The 6678-nt window shown below is 52.0% G+C and overlaps 1 long non-coding RNA gene across 1 annotated transcript; it reads left to right on the top strand.

Moving 5' to 3' along the window:
- The first annotated feature begins 1550 nt into the window (after positions 1 to 1550).
- LOC144738414 (uncharacterized) lies at positions 1551 to 6127 on the top strand. The gene is made up of 2 exons (XR_013589255.1): positions 1551 to 1596; positions 2587 to 6127. It is a non-coding gene; the product is annotated as an uncharacterized LOC144738414 (long non-coding RNA).
- The last annotated feature ends 551 nt before the right edge of the window (positions 6128 to 6678 follow it).

Raw genomic sequence — 6678 nt, forward strand, 5'->3', positions numbered from 1 at the left:
CATCCGCACTCACTCACTAACCTATCTACTCATTTACTCAATCGGCCACGTTTACTCACTAACTCGCTCACTCATGCACTCAGAAAATCACTCATCCACTCTCTTAGAAACTCCTACAACCACTGACCCACTCGCTCAAAAACTCCCTCATCTACTATCTCGCTCACTTTCTTATTTACTCACCCACTCCCTCACCAATTCACTCGTTTCCCCACTCATTCCTTCAGTCACTCACTCATTCAGCAACTCGGTCAATCATTATCTAATTCAATCACTCACCCATTCATTCGGAGACTCACTCGCTCACTCAACCTCCACTCATTCACCCACTAACCGACTCAGAAACTCACTCAGCTACTCACTCACCACTCATTCACCCACTCATCCACTCATTGAATAAATCACCTACTCGCCCACTTTCTCAGCCACTCAATCAGAAACTCATTCACCTACTCACCCACACTCTCACTCACCCACTTACACTCGGGAGTGGGTGGTTTTAGAGTTCAATGTTAATCATTGGGACTCCCATAGGGTTCAGTGTTGCTCACTGGGTCTCCCATAGGGTTGAGTGTTATTCAATGGGTCTCCCATAGAGTTCAGTGTGACTCACTTGGGCTCCCATCGGGTTCAGTGTTAATCACTGAGCCTCCCATAGGGTTGAGTGTTAATCACTGGGTCTCCCATAGTGTTCAATGTTAATCAATGGGGCTCCCATAGGGTTCAGTGTTAAATCACTGGGGCTCCCATAGGGTTCAGTGTTAATCACTGAGGCTCCCATAGGGTTCAGTGTTAATCATTGGGTCTCCTATAGAGTTCAGTGTTAATCACTGGGACTCCCATAGGGTTCAGTGTTAAACACTGAGTCTCCCATAGAGTTCTGTGTTAATCACTGAGGCTCCCATAGGGTTCAGTGTTAATCATTGGGTCTCCCATAGGGTTCATTGTTAATCACAGACCCATAGATTCCTAAAATTCTAACCCTATAAACACCTAAGCCTCTATACCCCTAACCCTCTAAACCCCTATACTCCGAAAACTATAACCCTCTAATCCCCTTAACCCTTAAACCCCTCACCTACTAAACCCCTATGCCTCTAAATCCAACCCCCTAACCCTTTGAACCCCTAACTTTCTACAATCCCATAATAAAGGTTTTTTTTTGCGGTAAGATCGTGTAAATATTAATGTGTCTTAAAACCCGTCACCACCCGACACAGCCAATTAATAAAGTTTGTCACGTGAACAAAAAGTGCCAATTAGTTTCTACTTTAGCACATCGCTGTGTTGGAGACTAACCCAAATAAACCTTTATTATGAATAACCCCTCAACCCCATAAATCAAACCTGCGCCACCCCCCATGTCCCCCCTCACCCCCCTCACCCACCTTCACCCCCCTCACCCACCTTCACCCCCCTCGCCTCCCTCAGCTGCTACTTCCGCTGAGGCCGAGGCGAGTGGAGGCGGCGCTGTGCATTGTGGGTGGCGAGCGGCTGATTTGGATTCCCGCTCGCGGCCACCGTTGGTGGCTCGCGAGCTTCTGAAGTGGCGGCTCGCTGGCTGGGCCTTCTCTACGTCGACTCAGCCAGAAGAAGGTGAGAACCAAGCGCGGTGTGGACACATCAGCAGTGGCGGTGGTGGGGGGGGGAGACAAAGGAGGCACCTGGCCCACAGGTGCCTCCTTTGTCTCCCTCCTCTCTCTCCCCATGTCTCCCTCCTCTCTCTCCCCGTGTCTCACTCCTCTCTCTCCCCGTGTCTCCCTCCTCTCTCTCCCCGTGTCTCACTCCTCTCTCTCCCCGTGTCTCCCTCCTCTCTCTCCCGTGTCTCCCTCCTCTCTCTCCCCGTGTCTCCCTCCTCTCTCTCCCGTGTCTCCCTCCTCTCTCTCCCCGTGTCTCCCTCCTCTCTCTCCCCGTGTCTCCATCCTCTCTCTCCCCGTGTCTCCCTCCTCACTCTCCCCGTGTCTCCCTCCTCTCTCTCTCCCCATGTCTCCCTCCTCTCTCTCCCCGTGTCTCCCTCCTCTCTCTCTCCCCGTGTCTCCATCCTCTCACTCCCCGTGTCTCCCTCCTCTCTCTCCTCGTGTCTCACTCCCTCCTCTCCCCGTGTCTCCCTCCCTCCTCTCCCCGTGTCTCCCTCCTCACTCTCCCCGTGTCTCCCTCCTCTCTCTCCCCGTGTCTCCCTCCTCTCTCTCCCCGTGTCTCCCTCCTCTCTCTCCCCGTGTCTCCCTCATCTCTCTCCCCGTGTCTCACTCCTCTCTCTCCCCGTGTCTCCCTCCTCACTCTCCCCGTGTCTCCCTCCTCTCTCTCCCCGTGTCTCCCTCCTCTCTCTCCCCGTGTCTCCCTCCTCTCTCTCCCCGTGTCTCACTCCTCTCTCTCCCCGTGTCTCACTCCTCTCTCTCCCCGTGTCTCCCTCCTCTCTCTCCCCGTGTCTCCCTCCTCTCTCTCCCCGTGTCTCCCTCCTCTCTCTCCCCGTGTCTCCCTCCTCTCTCTCCCCGTGTCTCCCTCCTCTCTCTCCCCGTGTCTCCCTCCTCTCTCTCCCCGTGTCTCCCTCCTCTCTCTCCCCGTGTCTCCATGTCCCCTTCTCTCTAGGTGGTGCAGGTTCAGGAGTTTACTGGCTGCACTCCGACCTTTGGCCTTGGCTGTCGCCCAAGTGGGATTGTCGCACAGCAGTCAACCCATAGCATCAGTATCTGTCCCATGACCTCCTCCTGCACCTAGCCTGGCACAGCAGTCAACCCATGACACCTGGCTCTGTCCCATGACCTCCTCCTGCACCTAGCCTGGCACAGCAGTCAACCCATGACACCTGGCTCTGTCCCGTGACCTCCTCCTGCACCTAGCCTGGCACAGCAGTCAACCCATGGCACCTGGGTTGTTGTGATATCACCATCATGTAGTTACGGCTGTTGTCATTGTGAGTTTGTAGGTTTGTGTGAGTAATGATGCGTGTGTTACTTTCATGACGTGTGTGAGAGTAGGATGGTAGGGGTTTGTATCATGGTGCGAGTGTGGGTGTGTGAGTATCATGGTGAGTGAGTGTGTGAGTATTATGGTGAGTGTGGGTGTGTGAGTATTATGGTGAGTGTGTGGGTGTGTTAGATGGCTGGCAATGTTGATGGGTGGTGATGATGATGCAAGCCTTGTGCTCGAGAATGGCACACTGAAACTAATATCACGTAGCTACTTCTGAGTACCCTTCAAGTGCTGTCTGGTCCACATTGTAAAGGGCAGGACTTTCCCACCTGTTCTTTATTTGAGCAACGTTGGTCGCAACAATGTTGTTACTTCTTACAGCTGGAATTTATCCTAAGTACATGGAGAACCACATTGCAGCCATGTGATAGTTGATGTTGTGCAGTGAATGATGACCGGGCTGAGACCATTAACTCGCTAGACTTGAGAATCTGCTTTGATCACAGGTGACTGCCTGGATTCAAACCCAGGTACTCTGTGGTGCCAATTCAGTGCTGTGACCGCAAGGTCCATCGGCCACCTCTAAACACCCCCACGCTAAAGACATAAGCAGCAACCTGTTTAGTGAGCAGCAGCAGCATTCTTTGAATATTTTTCCAAAGCAATTGGGATTGTGGAGCAGTGGCACAGTCCTGCATTTCCTTTCTCTTTAATCCACAGTGGAGCAGAGCACAGTGGAGACGTGGGGCAATAGAGCAGAGGAGCAATGGAGCAATGAGGCAGTGCAGCAAAGGAGCAGTGGGGCATATGAGGGGTGGATTTGTCGTGAAGAAGGCGAATCACCTGAATATGTGCTCTGAAGAAGAACCATTTCCCAAAACGTCTCTATCTATATCCTTGTCCCGCCACACACACAGCCGGGACACCACACACACGAGGCCCAAGGCACATTTAACCAACCCAGGCAGCACTCGCAAGCAATGCAACGTTACGTTGTGTCCTCATGTGTTGATTTCACAAAGTTTATAGTAACAACAGCAACAAAAATATTGATCCTAATTCTTAACCGGGTGGCCTTGAGACTTGGCACGTGCAGGTTTTGTTCATTGTCTGCACCAGACCCCTGCAGCTGTCTCATTCTGGGTCAGCTGCCCCTTACATGTCCTGTAAACCATGGCAAGGTCATCGCATGAGGACCGCCTGGATGAAAACCAGCATGGAAGGGGTCCAGTGTGGGGCCGGCTATGCTAATGGAATAGTCCCATGTGTGTGTGTGTGTGATGTGAGGTCTCCTAGCAGCAGTCATTCTCCGCTGCAGTGCTGGCATCTGCTGCTCAGTTTCATTCCCCAGCTGTGGTCCCAGTGGCACCGTGGGTAGTGTGGTGATAGCGGTCACGGTTGGCACTGATCCACGACCACCACCCCTACTGGGCGGTGGACCTGCCTCCACAAAGTAGCATGTGGCGGAGGAGTGAGGTGAACGCTCTCGCCATGCGAGCGAGGCCCCCTTGCTTCCTCTTCTTTTCGTGCATCTCCACCTGCACCTCCTCCATCTTCTCCTCTGTCTCATCCTCTTCCATCCCCTCTTCTTCATCCTCCACCGCCATCTTCTCCTCTACCTCTTCTTCCTGTGCCATCTCTGTCTTCTTCTCCATCTTCTCCACTAGCACCATCTCTTCCTCCTTCATCTTCTCCTCCTCACCCTCCTGCACCACCATCTCCTCCACCCTCTTCCTCCTCCGCCATTACCATTGTTTCCCCTTTGTCCGTAGTCTCCATCTCCTCCACCACGACCATCTGTTCATCCTTTGTTGTCTTCTTGTCCTCCATCTCCGTATTGTCTTTATCCTCTCCCTCCGTGCTCTCCTCCATTGTCACCATCACAATCTCGTCCTCCTTTGCCTTCTCTTCCTCTGATTTCTCCTCCTCCGTCTCTACTTCATCCTCCATCATCTCCTTCACCTCTTCCTTCGTCTCCTTCTCCACAACCTCTGACTTCGCTTCAAAGGCCTGGAGGAGTGAGGAGGAGGGCTGCTTTAGCTCAGATCTGTTAAGAGACAAACACGACACCGATCCACTTTCCTGCTACGGCAGACATCGCCATCTACTCAACGTCCGGGGGTGGAATGTGTGGCGGATTCATTCGAGCTTAATATGAACAGCAATAACGACATGGCCAGTGAGTGTGCTTCATATTGGCACTGTCATTCTCATGGGGCAAGGCTATCCTTGAGATAGGTTCAGCTGTGTCTCACACAGACTGTTGTGGTTTCACAGTAGTGGGTGGCGTTGCTGTGTCAATTTAGCCGAATAATTTTTAGTGACATTTTTATGTGTATTCTAATTGATCCCTTGGACATAATGGTCTACACATTGAAAATGACATCGGTGGAGATCATGAATGTCCACTGTGATGGAATGGGTGTGTATCTTTGTGGTCAATGCAGCGGCAGTAATAACCAGGGCAGGAAGCAAGATCTGAACTGTAAGTGGTGAGCGATGAGTGTGCGACCCTTTGGCTGCTTCAACCGATCCACGATTTCTATCAAATATCCGACAGTGATTTGAGGTCGACAGAGCCGCCTCCCTTGACGTCGAAGGCATCTCAGAGTGCATTGAGCGCGATGAGCCACTCACATCTCACATCTCGCATCTCAACGCATTTGAAATTGGACACCCCTCCCAGTGGTCGCTGTCTCTGTGCATTACAAGGCAACTTGTCAGCTGGCCTGGAAACAGGCATGAGAGTGTGAAATTATCACGGTGGATGGAGGGTTAAATGGTGAAATATGGCCGCATCGTTATCTGGTCTCACTCAGAAACCAATTATGGAAAGTAAATCTGTCCACAGTATAGCGGAATGTACACGTGGGGTTTGCAGTGTCTGTATATTTTGTGAGTGCAGCAGGGCTGGAGCACCTGTGCCTCAGCAGCAGAAGGGACCTGGGTTTGATTTCCACGTTGGGCCACGTTATCTGTGTGGAATGTGCTTCCCCCTGTTCTGGGAGGATTCTGCAGCTTTCTCCCTGTAACTGAACCCACACAATGCAAATCGCTCAATTTGGATCACAAACAGCAGCAACTTTGTTACCAACTGCGAGCAAACTTGACAGGACCCTCCTGAAAAAAAGTATTGAGACTTAGTGAGGCTCATCCTGCGTAAACAAGCATGATAATAAATAAATGAAAATAAACACATGCAGAGTGGTTTACCGTTGCTCAGCGGCTCCAGAGTTTACTTTCTCTTCTTGGAAGCCCTCTTCTCCAAAGCTCGGAGCAATCGGGCCCTGCACAGGAGTGGTGGCGCTGGCGGTGTTGGCGGAGGTGGTGTTGGTGGTGGTGCTGCTGGTGGTAGCGGTCTGGAGCCAGTGTTGCTCGATCTTGGCGAGGCGCTTTTCCTCCATGAGGCACTTTTGCTCCACTAGACGCTTCTCCATCAAGTGCTTCTCCTGAAGTTTCACCTCAATGAGGCGCTTCTGCATGAGACGTTTCTCCTCAACAAGCTTCACCTTGCAAAGGCGACTCAAGATGCATCTTCTTCTCGAGATGCTTCAGCTCTATGAGACGCTTCACCTCAAAGAGGCGATTGTGTTCCTCCACCCGCTTCTCCTCTGAGGCACTTCTCCATGAGGCACTTTTCTTCCTCCACCCGCTTCTCCTCTGAGGCGTTTCTCCTCCATGAGGCACTTGTCTTCCTTGACCCGCTTAGCTTCTATGAGGCGCTTCTCCTCATCGACACACTTCACAATGGCGAGACGCTTCTCCACC

The sequence above is a fragment of the Lampetra planeri genome, chromosome 82, assembly GCF_965212315.1.
Source record: "Lampetra planeri chromosome 82, kcLamPlan1.2.h2, whole genome shotgun sequence".
Lineage (NCBI taxonomy): Eukaryota > Metazoa > Chordata > Hyperoartia > Petromyzontiformes > Petromyzontidae > Lampetra > Lampetra planeri.